At 38.9% G+C, this 16444-nt stretch overlaps 1 protein-coding gene across 2 annotated transcripts in view; it reads left to right on the plus strand.

The window, feature by feature from the left end:
- LOC133615286 (plexin-A1-like) overlaps positions 1-16444 on the plus strand; it is an 811576-nt gene that overhangs the window by 391159 nt on the left and 403973 nt on the right. The gene's annotated exons all lie outside the window — the stretch shown is intronic.

A 16444-nucleotide genomic window follows, 5' to 3' on the forward strand; every position in this document is an offset into this window, starting at 1 on the left:
CGAGGGTCACCACTTCGTCAACAAATGCGTGAGCAAATTGTTGAACAGTTTAAGAAAAACCTTTCTCAACCAGCTATTGCAAGGAATTTAGGGATTTCACCATCTACGCTCCGTAATATCATCAAAGGGTTCAGAGAATCTGGAGAAATCACTGCACGTAAGCAGCTAAGCCCGTGACCTTCCATCCCTCAGGCTGTACTGCATCAACAAGCGACATCAGTGTGTAAAGGATATCACCACATGGGCTCAGGAACACTTCAAAAACCCACTGTCGGTAACTACAGTTGGTCGCTACATCTGTAAGTGCAAGTTAAAACTCTCCTATGAAAGGCGAAAACCGTTTATCGTTTAACCGTGGATCTAACATAATAGTGAGAGTCCAGTCCATAGTGGATCTAACATAATATTGTGAGAGTCCAGTCCTTAGTGGATCTAACATAATAGTGAGAGTCCAGTCCATAGTTGATCTAACATAATAGTGAGAGTCCAGTCCATAGTGGATCTAACATAATATTGTGAGAGTCCAGTCCATAGAGGATCTAACATAATAGTGAGAGTCCAGTCCATAGTTGATCTAACATAATAGTGAGAGTCCAGTCCATAGTGGATCTAACATAATAGTGAGAGTCCAGTCCGTAGTGGATCTAACATAATAGTGAGAGTCCAGTCCATAGTGGATCTAACATAATAGTGAGAGTCCAGTCCGTAGTGGATCTAACATAATAGTGAGAGTCCAGTCCATAGTGGATCTAACATAATAGTGAGAGTCCAGTCCATAGTGGATCTAACATAATAGTGTGAGAGTCCAGTCCATAGTGGATCTAGCTTAATAGAGAGAGTCCAGTCCATAGTGGATCTAACATAAGAGCGAGAGCCCAGTCCATAGTGGATCTAACATAATAGTGTGAGAGTCCAGTCCATAGTGGATCTAACATAATAGTGAGAGTCAAGTCCATAGTGGATCTAACATAATAGTGAGAGAGTCCAGTCCATAGTGGATCTAACATAATAGTGAGAGTCCAGTCCATAGTGGATCTAACATAATAGTGAGAGTCCAGTCCATAGTGGATCTAACATAATAGTGTGAGAGTCCAGTCCATAGTGGATCTAACATAATAGTGAGAGTCCAGTCCATAGTGGATCTAACATAATAGTGAGAGTCCAGTCCATAGTGGATCTAAAGTAATAGTGTGAGAGTCCAGTCCATAGTGGATCTAACATAATAGTGTGAGAGTCCAGTCCATAGTGGATCTAACATAATAGTGAGAGTCCAGTCCATAGTGGATCTAACGTAATAGTGTGAGAGTCCAGTCCATAGTGGATCTAACATAATAGTGTGAGAGTCCAGTCCATAGTGGATCTAACATAATAGTGAGAGTCCAGTCCATAGTGGATCTAACGTAATAGTGTGAGAGTCCAGTCCATAGTGGATCTAACATAATAGTGTGAGAGTCCAGTCCATAGTGGATCTAACATAATAGTGAGATTCCAGTCCGTAGTGGATCTAACATAAGAGCGAGAGTCCAGTATAATATGTATATATATGAATATATATATATATCCATACACACATAAAAATATTAAATCCCGATTAAACACATTATGTTCACAGTTAACTCAAAATTAATTGCAATATCACTAATAAATATGACTTTTCATCATTAATAAGTGTATGTACACTTGATACAGTATATATGTAAATACACTATTGAGTCTTTTTTTGCAAAGAAAAAAAAAAAGGACCATAGTTTCTCTATTATAAGCCGCACTTTTTTTTTCTTTTGTAAACATTTTAAAAAGTAAAAAATAACCAGCCCAAATGTCCACTGCAGAAGACCCTGGCTCTTAGGAGGATATAAAAGAACATCTTTGCCCTGATTGCTAGAATCCATTTGGCGCTACTTCTTCTCACCTTCTCTTCTGTTAGTCTTTCTGTTTTGCTTCCATCCGTCTTGTGTTTTGCCGGTCGAAAAAGGGGGTTGGTGGTGGGTGGTGGTGCACGGCAAATGAGGCCATGGATCAAAAAGTATAAGACAACGTTGGATGAGGTAAAGTTGAAATAGGCTGACTCGGTGGAGGGCACCTCTCCATCAATAGTCCATCCCTGTCTACCATTGGAGACAAGTTTCTTTGGGGGGTTTCTTTTTAAACTCAACTTAAGAGTGTTTTGAGATAAGAGCTGTCTCTTGGCTAATTGTTGTGCTTTAAGTTGCAAGCAGAAATTCAAGTAACAAGCATCCCCGCCATTATTTAGTGGAGCTGTTGTCAGCATTAACAGGTGCTAAGGAGGGCGGCCTTATAGGATGAGTCATGGTTAGAGATGTCCGATAATATCGGACTGCCGATATTATCGGCCGATAAATGCTTCTAAATGTAATATCGGAAATGATATTTGTATATATATATATATACAAACCCCGTTTCCATATGAGTTGGGAAATTGTGTTAGATGTAAATATAAACGGAATACAATGATTTGCAAATCCTTTTCAACCCATATTCAATTGAATGCACTACAAAGACAACATATTTGATGTTCAAACTCATAAACTTTATTTTTTTTTTGCTAATAATAATTAACTTAGAATTTCATGGCTGCAACACGTGCCAAAGTAGTTGGGAAAGGGCATGTTCACCACTGTGTTACATGGCCTTTCCTTTTAACAACACTCAGTAAACGTTTGGGAACTGAGGAGACATATTTTTTTAAGCTTCTCAGGTGGAATTCTTTCCCATTCTTGCTTGATGTACAGCTTAAGTTGTTCAACAGTCCGGGGGTCTCCCTTGTGCTATTTTAGGCTTCATAATGCGCCACACATTTTCAAAGGGAGACAGGTCTGGACTGCAGGCGGGCCAGGAAAGTACCCGCACTCTTTTACTATGAAGCCACGTTGATGTAACACGTGGCTTGGCATTGTCTTGCTGAAATAAGCAGGGGCGTCCATGGTAACGTTGCTTGGATGGCAACATATGTTGCTCCAAAACCTGTATGTACCTTTCAGCATTAATGGCGCCTTCACAGATGTGTAAGTTACCCATGACTTGGGCACTAATGCACCCCCATACCATCACACATGCTGGCTTTTACACTTTGTGCCTATAACAATCCGGATGGTTCTTTTCCTCTTTGGTCCGGAGGACACGACGTCCACAGTTTCCAAAGACAATTTGAAATGTGGACTCGCCAGACCACAGAACACTTTTCCACTTTGTATCAGTCCATCTTAGATGAGCTCAGGCCCAGGGAAGCCGACGGCGTTTCTGGGTGTTGTTGATAAACGGTTTTTGCCTTGCATAGGAGAGTTTTAATTTGCACTTACAGGTGTAGTGACCAACTGTAGTTACTGACAGTGGGTTTCTGAAGTGTTCCTGAGCCCATGTGGTGATATCCTTTACACACTGATGCCGCTTGTTGATGCAGTACAGCCTGAGGGATCGAAGGTCACGGGGCTTAGCTGCTTACGTGCAGTGATTTCTCCAGATTCTCTGAACCCTTTGATGATATTACGGAGCGTAGATGGCGAAATCCCTAAATTCCTTGCAATAGGTGGTTGAGAAAGGTTTTTCTTAAACTGTTCAACAACTTGCTCACGCATTTGTTGACAAAGTGGTGACCCTCGCCCCATCCTTGTTTGTAAAAACTGATTATTTCATGGAATCTACTTTTATACCCAATCATGGCACCCACCTGTTCCCAATTTGCCTGCTCACCTGTGGGATGTTCCAAATAAGTGTTTGATGAGCATTCCTCAACTTTATCAGTATTTTTTGCCACCTTTCCCAACTTTTTTGGCACGTGTTACTGGCATCAAATTCTTAAGTTAATGATTATTTGCACAAAAAAAAACAATGTTTATGAGTTTGAACATCAAATATGTTGTCTTTGTAGCATATTCAACTGAATATGGGTTGAAAATGATTTGCAAATCATTGTATTCCGTTTATATTTACATTTAACACAATTTCCCAACTCATATGGAAACGGGGTTTGTGTATATATATATATATATATATATATATATATATATTGTTCCAAAAATGCACTTATTGTCTTTGCTTCGGGTTACTTACATACTGGAGACCCACGGAAATTCTGACATGAGCCCAATTACCATCAAAGGCTTCAACGTACAACATAAGGAGCCGTTCTTATTGCCTTCATTGTGTAGTGATGGTACACAGATGGCACAATTACAGTACAGTAGCGAGCGCCGAGCACGGTCCGCAGGGGCCTCACTTGTGGACTCAACCATCACGCATAATTTGCTTCATGCGTCTGCGGATGGACCATCCGACCATCTTCTCATCTACCGACCTCACATCATGTTTCATTTACACATTCAGTTGTCTGCGCCTCTTTTCTTTCATCTATTAAGACTTTTTTTTTCACAGCTGCACAGGCTGTAGGCTTGTACGGTTTACCGCTGTTAGTATAGTACCGCAATACTAATGAATCATATTCAGTACTATACCGCCTCATCTAAGTGTAGATATAACATATTAGAAGATAAAGTAAGCACATATCAACAGTTAATGAACAAGTAGATTAATAATTCATTTTCTACCACTTGTCCTTAATAATGTGTACAAAATAATAGAATAATAAATGACACAAAATACGCCAGCAGACTAATTAGGAGTCTTTGTTTGTTTACTTACTACTAAAAGACAAGTTGTCTCGTATGTTCACTATTATATTTAAGGACAAACTTGAAATAATAAACATATGTTTAATGTACCGTAAGATTTTGTTGTTCAAATAAAGCCAATAATGACATGTTTTGTGGTCTATTTATTTAGAAAAGTACGGAAATAAATTTTGGTACCAGTACCAAAATATTGGTATCACAACAACACTACATTATATACATTTATACATATACATACATACCGTACCGTAATATTTTTTGTTCAAATAAAGCCAATAATGACCTTTATTGTGGTCCCTTTTATTTAGAAAAGAACCAAAAATTACCAAAATACATTTTGGTCATACTTGCCAACCCTCCCAGATTTTCCGGGAGACTCCCGAAATTCAGCGCCTCTCCCGAAAACCTCCTGGGACAAATTTTCTCCCGAAAATCTCCCGAAATTCTGGCGGAGCTGGAGGCCACACCCCCTCCAAGTTTATTGTTAGGCAGTTTCATTAATGTCCTCCCAGCGTGGCAACAACACATAACAACATCAGTCACGTTTTGTCTACCATAAAGCAGTTCGTCTGCCGTAAACAGCAATGTTGTGACACTTTTAAACAGGACAATACTGCCATCTACTGTACATGCATATGCATGATATATATATATGTATACGAAAATACTTGACTATATATATAAATATATATTTATATATATATATATATGAAATACTTGACTTCACCAAGTCAAGTATTTCGTATATATATATATATATATATATATATATATATATATATATATATATATATATATATATATATATGTCTTAATAAGGTTATCCAAAAAATAGTGCTCGATACCGTAGTAGAGCGCAATATATGTATGTGTGGGTTGCTGTCATGGTGCACGTATTGGAGTGTTGTGTTGGATTTCGTGAATGGTTGGTAGCTGTTATTTCTCAGGTTGAAAGTGACGTCGAGGAAGTTGACGGTTTGCTTGTTGGCTTCAATCGTGATCCGTAGGCCGTTCTCAGCAACCACCCACCCACCACCACGAAAAGAATACCTACCGGAATTAATAAAAGGCTATCGATGCTGTCATCTAGCAAAGCTGAATTTGACCAAGCAACCCCCCCCCGTACCAAAAAGCCCTTGATGAAAGCGGATACAATTTCACCCTCATCTATGAACCCACGCCAGGAAACCAGCCAAAAAAGAACAGAAAACGAAACAACATCATCTGGTACAACCCCCCATACAGCAAAAACGTCTCAACTAACATTGGACACAAATTCCTCAATCTGATTGACAAACACTTTCCCAAAGACAACACCCTAAGAAAAGTATTCAACAAGAACAACATTAAATTGAGCTACAGCTGCATGAACAATATACGACAAATTATCTCAAACCACAACAAAACAATTGCAAATGAGCCGTCGGCCCCCGGACAGAGCGACTCCAAAACCAACAAAGGCTGCAACTGTCGAAAGAAACCTGATTTCCCTCTCAACGGGGGGTGCTTACAAACATCAGTTGTCTACCAATCTAAGGTAACACGCAAGGACATTAACACATCCGACACATATGTAGGATTAACCGAGGTAGAGTTCAAAACCAGATGGAACAATCACAAGGCTTCTTTCAGGAACCAAAACCTGCGGAATACCACAGAACTCAGCAAACACATTTGGGACCTCAAAGACAATAATGTTGAATATTCAATAACATGGCAAATTCTTGCATCCAGCACACCTTACAATAGTGGTAATAAAAGATGCAACCTATGCTTGAAAGAGAAACTGTTTATTATTTACCGTCCAGACCTGTCATCCCTCAACAAGCGCAGCGAAATTGTATCAGCATGCCGCCACAGACGGAAACACCTCCTAGGTAACACATGAGCCAATCACCACGCCCCTACGCCAGCCTGTACCCACCCACTCTGTGCCCTATATAAACCATGGTATGTGAATGCTCCCATTAAAATCTCCTGATGATTGAGGGAACCCCCCCTCATGAAACAGGCCTGTAGAGATGAAATAGTCTTGTGATTTTTTTCCCACACATACATATATATATATATATATATATATATATATATATATATATATATATATATATATATATATATATATATATATATATATATATATATATATATATATATAAATAAAATAAATACTTGAATTTCAGTGTTCATTTACAAACTACAACTCACAAACACTTTAGAGTTAGGCTCCACCGTCAGAATGTGTACTTAAACTTATAAAGATCACATGGATATTATTCAGTGAGTTGATTCACCAAAACTAACCTGTTATACAGGAGGAAAAAAGCACACAGGACGTTTCAATTGTTCACAGACTGGTCGCTCTCATCAGAATGACAAGACACTTCCGGTCTGCAGGTGACAGCATTCAATTGGGAAGAAACGCCCTACTGCTCCCTACTGACCAATGTGAATACTGATAAATGTGTAATGACAGCTCCAAAAAAACAAATTCAAACCACAAAATAAAATAAATAAATCAACACAAAAATGTGACACATTATGGGTGGGTCACATATGCATGTACAGTAGATGGCAGTATTGTCCTGTTTAAAAGTGTCACAACATTGCTGTTTACGGCAGACAAACTGCTTTACGGTAGACACTGTTGTTGTGTGTTGTCAACACGTCACTCAGGTCCGCCTGAATTTCGGGAGTTTTTCCGGGAGAAAATTTGTCCCGGGAGGTTTTCGGGAGAGGCGCTGAATTTCGGGAGTCTCCCGGAAAATCCGGGAGGGTAAGCAGATATTAACAGAAAATAAACAAGCAGATTGATAATTAATTTTCTACCACTTGTCCTTACAAATAATAATAATAATTAATAATTGAAATTCGATAATTAATAATTAATAAGTAATCATCAAACTAATTAATAATGATTAATAATTAGTGATTATTATTAAGTATACATAATTATTAATAATTATTAATCATTAATAATGATCAACAATAATTAATAATAATTAATTATTATTACAAATAACTATGAATCATTATTAATAATTATTATTAATAACTATTAATCATCATTAATAATTATTATTAATAACTATTAATTATTATTAATAATTATTAATACGTATTAATACATATTAATAATTATTGATAAGTATTAATAATTATTGATAGTTAATCATAATTAATACTAATTAATAATAATAATTAATAATAATAATATTACATTTTAACAGACGTGTTGATAGAACATGTTGAAACAGAAAATTAGCAGATATTAACAGTAAATGAACAAGTAGATTAATAATACATTTTTACAGTTTGTCTTTCTTAATGTAGACAATAGGTAGATAAATGACACTATTCACTATTTTATTTAGACTTAGACTTTGACTTAGACAAACTTTAATGATCCACAAGGGAAATTGTTCCACAGAGTAGCTCAGTTACATTGATGGAAAGTGTAAGGATTGAAAGGACAATGCAGATATAAATAGACAAAATATAACGATATAAAATATAACATATACCGTAATTTTTCGGAGTATAAGTCGCTCCGGAGTATAAGTCGCACCGGCCCAAAATGCATAATAAAGAAAAAAAAAGGAAAAAAAACATATATAAGTCGCACTGGAGTATAAGTCGCATTTTTGGGGGAAATATATTTGATAAAAGCCAACAGCAATAATAGACATTTGAAAGGCAATTTAAAATAAATGAAGAATAGTGAACAACAGGCTGAATAAGTGTACGTTATATGAGGCATAAATAACCAACTGGTATGTTAACTTAACATATTATGGTAAGAGTCATTCAAATAACTATAACATATAGAACATGCTATACGTTTACCAAACAATCTGTCACTCCTAATCGCTAAATCCCATGAAATCTTACACGTCTAGTCTCTTACGTGAATGAGATCAATAATATTATTTCATATTTTATGCTAATATATTAATCATTTCACACATAAGTCGCTCCTGAGTATAAGTCGCACCCCCCAAACAATGAAAAAAACTGTGACTTATAGTCCGAAAAATACGGTATACATAATATTTACATAATATATGTACTGTCATGACTTGATCTTGGGTGTTTGCTTTTCCGGGATGCAACGGAAAGTTGGCTCAGGCGAGACGGGAATGTAAGTACATTTTTTATTTAAAGACTATAAATACAAAAAAAAGGATCAAACAAAAAGCGCGCACAGAGGCGGAGAATAAACTATGAAACCAAAAGACTATAGCAAAAAAGTACAAACAAAAAACACGCACAATGGCGGAGAACAAACTATGAAACCAAAAAGACTATAAACATGGAACAAAAACTTACTTGGCTTGGACAAAAATAGCTGCTTGAGGAATTGACATGGAAAGAAGTATCAGGCATGGACAGAGCATAAATGTAGTGATGTCGTCCGGACGAACAACAGAAAATGAAAAGCTTAAATAACACAGACATGATTAACGAAAACAGGTGCGTGACTCAAAACGTGAAACAGGTGCGTGACGTGACAGGTGAAAACTAATGGTTGCTATGGTGACAAACAAGAGTGCACAATGAGTCCAAACGTGGAACAGGTGAAACTAATGGGTAATCATGCAAACAAGACAAAGGAGTGAAAAGACAGAAACTAAACAAAACATGATTTAAAACAAAACATGATTACACAGACATGACATGTACAGTATATCATATATACTGATATATTATATTATGTTTATATCCATCCATCCATCCATCCATTCTCTACCGCTTATTCCTTTCGGGGTCGGAGGGGGTACTGGAGCCTATCACAGCTCCAATCGGGCGGAAGGCGGGGTACACCCTGGACAAGTTGCCCCCTCATCGCAGGGCCAACACAGATAGACAGACAACATTCACACTCACATTCACACACTAGGGCCCATTTAGTGTTGCCAATCAACTTATCCCCAGGTGTCTATATCATATATGCAATATATAACAACTATATTTAAGGACAAACTTAAACTCCGGTTCCCCTTTAAGAAGGGGAACCGGAGGGTGTGTTCTAACTATCGTGGGATCACACTCCTCAGCCTTCCCGGTAAGGTCTATTCAGGTGTACTGGAGAGGAGGCTACGCCGGATAGTCGAACCTCGGATTCAGGAGGAACAGTGTGGTTTTCGTCCTGGTCGTGGAATTGTGGACCAGCTCTATACTCTCGGCAGGGTCCTTGAGGGTGCATGGGAGTTTGCCCAACCAGTCTACATGTGCTTTGTGGACTTGGAGAAGGCATTCGACCGTGTCCCTCGGGAAGTCCTGTGGGGAGTGCTCAGAGAGTATGGGGTATCGGACTGTCTGATTGTGGCAGTCCGCTCCCTGTATGATCAGTGCCAGAGCTTGGTCCGCATTGCCGGCAGTAAGTCGGACACGTTTCCAGTGAGGGTTGGACTCCGCCAAGGCTGCCCTTTGTCACCGATCATAACTTTTATGGACAGAATTTCTAGGCGCAGTCAAGGCGTTGAGGGGATCTGGTTTGGTGGCTGCAGGATTAGGTCTCTGCTTTTTGCAGATGATGTGGTCCTGATGGCTTCATCTGGCCAGGATCTTCAGCTCTCACTGGATCGGTTCGCAGCCGAGTGTGAAGCGACTGGGATGAGAATCAGCACCTCCAAGTCCGAGTCCATGGTTCTCGCCCGGAAAAGGGTGGAGTGCCATCTCCGGGTTAGGGAGGAGATCTTGCCCCAAGTGGAGGAGTTCAAGTACCTCGGAGTCTTGTTCACGAGTGGGGGAAGAGTGGATCGTGAGATCGACAGGCGGATCGGTGCGGCGTCTTCAGTAATGCGGACGCTGTATCGATCCGTTGTGGTGAAGAAGGAGCTGAGCCGGATGGCAAAGCTCTCAATTTACCGGTCGATCTACGTTCCCATCCTCACCTATGGTCATGAGCTTTGGGTTATGACCGAAAGGACAAGATCACGGGTACAAGCGGCCGAAATGAGTTTCCTCCGCCGGGTGGCGGGGCTCTCCCTTAGAGATAGGGTGAGAAGCTCTGCCATCCGGGGGGAGCTCAAAGTAAAGCCGCTGCTCCTCCACATCGAGAGGAGCCAGATGAGGTGGTTCGGGCATCTGGTCAGGATGCCACCCGAACGCCTCCCTAGGGAGGTGTTTAGGGCACGTCCCACCGGTAGGAGGCCGCGGGGAAGACCCAGGACACGTTGGGAAGACTATGTCTCCCGGCTGGCCTGGGAACGCCTCGGGATCCCCCGGGAGGAGCTGGACGAAGTGGCTGGGGAGAGGGAAGTCTGGGCTTCCCTGCTTAAGCTGCTGCCCCCGCGACCCGACCTCGGATAAGCGGAAGAAGATGGATGGACAAACTTGCAATAATAAACATATGTTTAATGTACCCTACGATTTTTTGTTGAAATAAAGCCAATAAGGCCTTTTTTTTTTTTGATCCCTTTCATTTCGAAAAGTATCAAAATACAATATAACGTTGGCTCTCATGAAGTACGTATGCAAATAATAAATGTTATGATAAATATTGCTACATTACTTATATATAAAACCTGGACGGAGGTGTTTATAGGTGTCATATTGTGTATGTCTCTGTACCTACCTGGTCTTCCCGTCCCCGCCCTCTGTTAGTGTTCACAAATGAATGCTCCGCCGCCGCCGCAAATAAGCCCGGGGGATGGAAATGCCATATTTGATACAACGGGGCTGCTTCATACTTACTGTGTAAGACACAAGGCTCAGGCTTTCCCACCCGGCACATTATCTGTTTCCTCAAACTCAATAATTGAACCCTTTCATCATCCACCACCCAATCACTAAACCTCATTGTGTTCCATTCTTTTGCCTCGTTGTGCATGAGTGTGACATGTTTTTGTTTCGTGTGTGTGTGTGTGTGTGTGTGTGTGTGTGTTCTATCAGACTGTAATGCTAACATGGTATTTGTGCAGGCGCAAGTAATGATAGTAATCTCCTGCCATTCGGTGTCCTGTGAAAAGGGACGTGCTCGGGTAATGGTTGCATTATAATAGTTATCAGACGGGGGCGGTTCACTATTATCGCGCTATGAATCCGCTGTAAGCTTTTGTTGTTAAGGCGGCCAACGAGGACATGCATTAGTGGCTCGGGGCTGATATACGTGTTGTTTGTGGGGACGTCGTTTGGAAAATGTGCCTTTTTTGTTTTCTATAAAAAAAAAATGTGTCCGCATTTTTATTTTGGGGAAATGAATGATTGGAATGATGTTGTAAAGTAGCCTCAGTTTAAAAAAAAAATACAAATAAAGCTGCAAGCAGCATTGGTCGGGCCCGCGTATTTGGCAGGTGCTAGTCCTAAGTGTCCCAATACTTTTGTCTACTTTTAGTCTGAAGTGTCCCAAGACTTGTGTCTAGTGTACCTACCTTGTCTGCATTGTGTGGGCACGTTGGTGCTTCCTGCTTTTAAGCAGCCATCTTAAAAAAACAGCAGCGCAGCGGGTCTTTGAAGGGTCATAAAATCAAAACCGGAGCAGGTATTAAAAAGCTGTTCTTTTATTTTATACACAAGGGTTAAATCTCTCTCCTGTGTTAGTTTGAAGCCGAAACGACAAACGCGCTCAGAGGAGATAGTTTTTGAAGGAAGGTGACCGGTTTTTACAAAAAAATTGTTTTGAAGGGGGAATAGCAAAAATTCCTGTTGATTTTTGCTGGGGGTTGTCAATTTATGAAATGTAGGTCTAAGTGAGACCTACATAGATGTTTTTGTTTCATGTCTCTCCGACCTTCCCAGGGAGAGTTACAGGCAGTTTTGTCAGTTTTTTCATCCGAGGAGCAGTTTTTTGTGCGTGTCATTAAAAAATTGCGCTAGAGCACAATTTTGAGATTTGGGGTTAGGTTTTTTTATTAGATCGCAATTTTTGCCAGTCCTGTCAGTTCGGTGAGTTTTGAAGCATGTTAAAGGGGTCAAATTACAGCTCAAAGAGGCAAAAGTGACTGTTTTTAGTACTTTTTTGTCTTGAAGGGGGAATTGCCAACTTCCTGTTGATTTTTGGCCGAGGAAATAAATTAATTAAATTTAAGTCTAAGTAAGACCTACATAGAGGTTTTTGTTTCATGTCTCTACGACATTTGTACTGGGAGTTAGAAAAAGTTTACTTGGTTGGGGGCGCTACCTTGTACCTACCTTGTCTGCATTGTGTGGGCACGTTGGTGCTTCCTGCTTTTAAGCAGCCATCTTAAAAAAACAGCAGCGCAGCAGCATCAGCACAGCGGGTCTTTGAAGGGTCATAAAATCAAAACCGGAGCAGGTATTAAAAAGCTGTTCTTTTATTTTATACACAAGGGTTAAATCTCTCTCCTGTGTTAGTTTGAAGCCAAAACGACAAACGCGCTCAGAGGAGATAGTTTTTGAAGGAAGGTGACCGGTTTTTACAAAAAAATTGTTTTGAAGGGGGAATAGCAAAAATTCCTGTTGATTTTTGCTGGGGGTTGTCAATTTATGAAATGTAGGTCTAAGTGAGACCTACATAGATGTTTTTGTTTCATGTCTCTCCGACCTTCCCAGGGAGAGTTACAGGCAGTTTTGTCAGTTTTTTCATCCGAGGAGCAGTTTTTAGTGCGTTTCATAAAAAAAATTGCGCTAGAGCACAATTTTGAGATTTGGGGTTAGGTTTTTTTATTAGATCGCAATTTCTGCTAGTCCTGATGTGTGTGTGTTCAGTTTGGTGAGTTTTGAAGCATGTTAAGGGGGTCAAATTACAGCTCAAAGAGGCAAAAGTGACAGTTTTTAGTACTTTTTTTGTCTTGAAGGGGGAATTGCCAACCTCCTGTTGATTTTTGCCCGAGGATATACAATTATGAAAACTAGGTCTAAGTCAGACCTATATAGAGGTTTTTGTTTCATGTCTCTCCGACCTTCATAGTGGGAGTTACGGGCAGTCTAGTTTTTTTTCCCTAGGGGGCGCTAGAGCACAATTTTGAGTTTTGGGGTTTGGTTTTTTGATAAAAAGTTTTGCCGTATATTACTGATGTGAATGTAAAATTTGGTGAGTTTTGAAGCATGCTAAGGGGGTCAAATTACAGCGCAAAGTTGTGGAATAATAATAATAATAATAATAATAATAAAACCTTAGAAATTCAATAGGTCCTTATGTCCCATTGCAAAAGGACTCCCTGTGGGAGTCCTTATGCAATGGGCCATGCGGGCCCTAATTAAAAACAGTGAGTTAAGGGTAAAATGAAGAAACCATACACATCTCTCCCATGGCTCCGTGCTGAGGGCATCACTCTCTTTCCTCCTCGTACTTCTTCAGTACTTCTTTTTTAAACAGTCTTTTTAATTGAATCATGTTAGAACAGGTTTTTAACTCATACTTGCCAACCTTGAGACCTCCGATTTCGGGAGGTGGGGGGCGTGGTCGGGGGTGGGGCGGGGGCGTGGTTGGGGGCGTGGTTAAGATATATATATATATAAGAAATACTTGACTTTCAGTGAATTCTAGCTATATATATATATATATATATATATATATATATATATATATATATATATATATATATATATATATATATATATATAAATAAATAAAATAATTACTTGAATTTCAGTGTTCATTTATTTACACATATACACACACATAACACTCATCTACTCATTGTTGAGTTAAGGGTTGAATTGTCCGTCCTTGTTCTATTCTCTGTCACTATTTCAGAACACACACATTATACAAATATACATTATAAAATCAATAAGAAAACGGGAGCTCTAATTTGGGAGTCTGAATTAGGATCATAAGTTCCTATATAAACATTGCGCACTCACGTCGCCATTTTGTATTGATTACTGCAGCTGTGCACTGGATTCATTCACAAATACAAACTACAACTCACAAACACTTTAGAGTTAGGCTCCACCATCAGAATGTGTACTTAAACTTATAAAGATCACATGGATATTATTCAGTGAGTTGATTCACCAAAACTAACCTGTTATACAGGAGGAAAAAGCACACAGGACGTTTCAATTGTTCACAGACTGGTCATATTTATTTTGATTGTTACATTTTGAAGTACATTTGTGCAGGTGGGTGCGAATGTAGCCATTACCAGAGCTGTACACTTACACCATGTTTACTTCCACTGTGCGTGGCTCTGTATGATGTCCTTGTTAACAACCCAAGTTCTCACAGTCGTCCCCCTGTGGAAACCCTTCCACTTTCCGTCTTATCTCCCACTGGCAGACGCGTGCGTGGCAGCCAGTGGGAGATCTGGCAGACAGAATGGAATAATCTGTGATGTTTATCGCAACGCTTTGGAGTGTTGTGGCATTCTTCACACAGACAATCACCAAACATTGTATTCCTTTTTATGTTCCGATGAGGGCCTGAACCTTACCCGGGGGGTGTGGAACTCATTTTAGCTCAGGGGCCACGTTAAAAACTTATAAAGGCTTAGTGGCCACATGCGTGGACAGCACCTTTTAGCTCTTATTTCCAAAATTGTGTACACTACTGAATTGGGGTCTTATGGCCACTTATGTGGACACTTATACTGCCACCTGGTGGTGTCAGAAGAGTATAACATACAATGGAATTTGGAAAAAAAAGTGTAAAAATAAGAATTAGCATGTCACTAAACATGAAGTACACGTGTGTGTACTTATGGACTGAGTACATCATATCAAAAAATGATTCTTAGTTTTTATTCTAATTTTTCTAAATAGCAAAGAGAAATAAAAAATAAAAAAAACATGTAAACAAACAGCTTGGGCCTTAAGAGGTTAATTAAGGTTTATTTATTCCCAAGTGTGTCGGACTGGTAAAATCATTGCATGATAACTTAAAAATAAAGACAACATCAGATTGTTGTTGTTGTTTTTTTAAAATAGAACAAGCACAACTTGAAAGTATACAAATTATAATGTTGTTGTTTTGTGTTTTAAACTTGCATGTTGCAGTTAACAGTATTCTATTTTCCTTTGTCGTTATTTCTACTTTCTGAATAAATGATGTGTTATAATGAAGGCAACACATAATGTAAGTGTCTATATTAGCGATATTAGCCTACTATCAAAATGACTTTAAAAGTCTTATATAAGTGTTATAAAGAAAGGCAACACATGATGTAAGTGTCTAAATTAACTATAATAGCCTACGATCAAAATGACGTTAAAAGTCTTATATAAGTGTTATAATGAAGACAACACATGATGTAAGTGTCTGTATTAGCTATATTAGCCTACTATCAAAATGACTTTCAAAGTCTTATATAAGTGTTATAATGAAGACAACACATGATGTAAGTGTCTATATTAGCTATATTAGCCTACTATCAAAATGACTTTTAAAGTCTTATATAAGTGTTATAATGAAGGCAACACATGATGCAAGTGTCTATATTAGCTATAATAGCCTACTATCAAAATTACTTTAAAAGTCTTATATAAGTGTTATAATGAAGGCAACACATGTTGTAAGTGTCTATATTAGCTATATTAGCCTAATATCAAAATTACTTTAAAAGTCTTATATAAGTGTTATAATGAAGGCAACACATGATGTAAGTGTCTATGTTAGCTATATTAGCCTACTATCAAAATAAGTTTAAAAGTCGTATATAAGCCAACATATAATGCAAGTGTCTATATTAGCTATATTAGCCTACTATCAAAATGACTTTAAAAGTCATTTTCGCTGACCCCTCTCTGTCAGTTTACGTGGCCTACCACTTGGTGGCTGAGTTGCTGTTGTTCCCAAACTCTTCACTTTTCCTACAATAAAGTTGACTTTGGAATATTTAGGAGGGAGAAAATTCCAAGACCGGATTTGTTGCACAGGTGGCATCCTG

Source organism: Nerophis lumbriciformis, linkage group LG01 (genome assembly GCF_033978685.3).
Source record: "Nerophis lumbriciformis linkage group LG01, RoL_Nlum_v2.1, whole genome shotgun sequence".
NCBI classification, from domain to species: Eukaryota; Metazoa; Chordata; class Actinopteri; order Syngnathiformes; family Syngnathidae; genus Nerophis; species Nerophis lumbriciformis.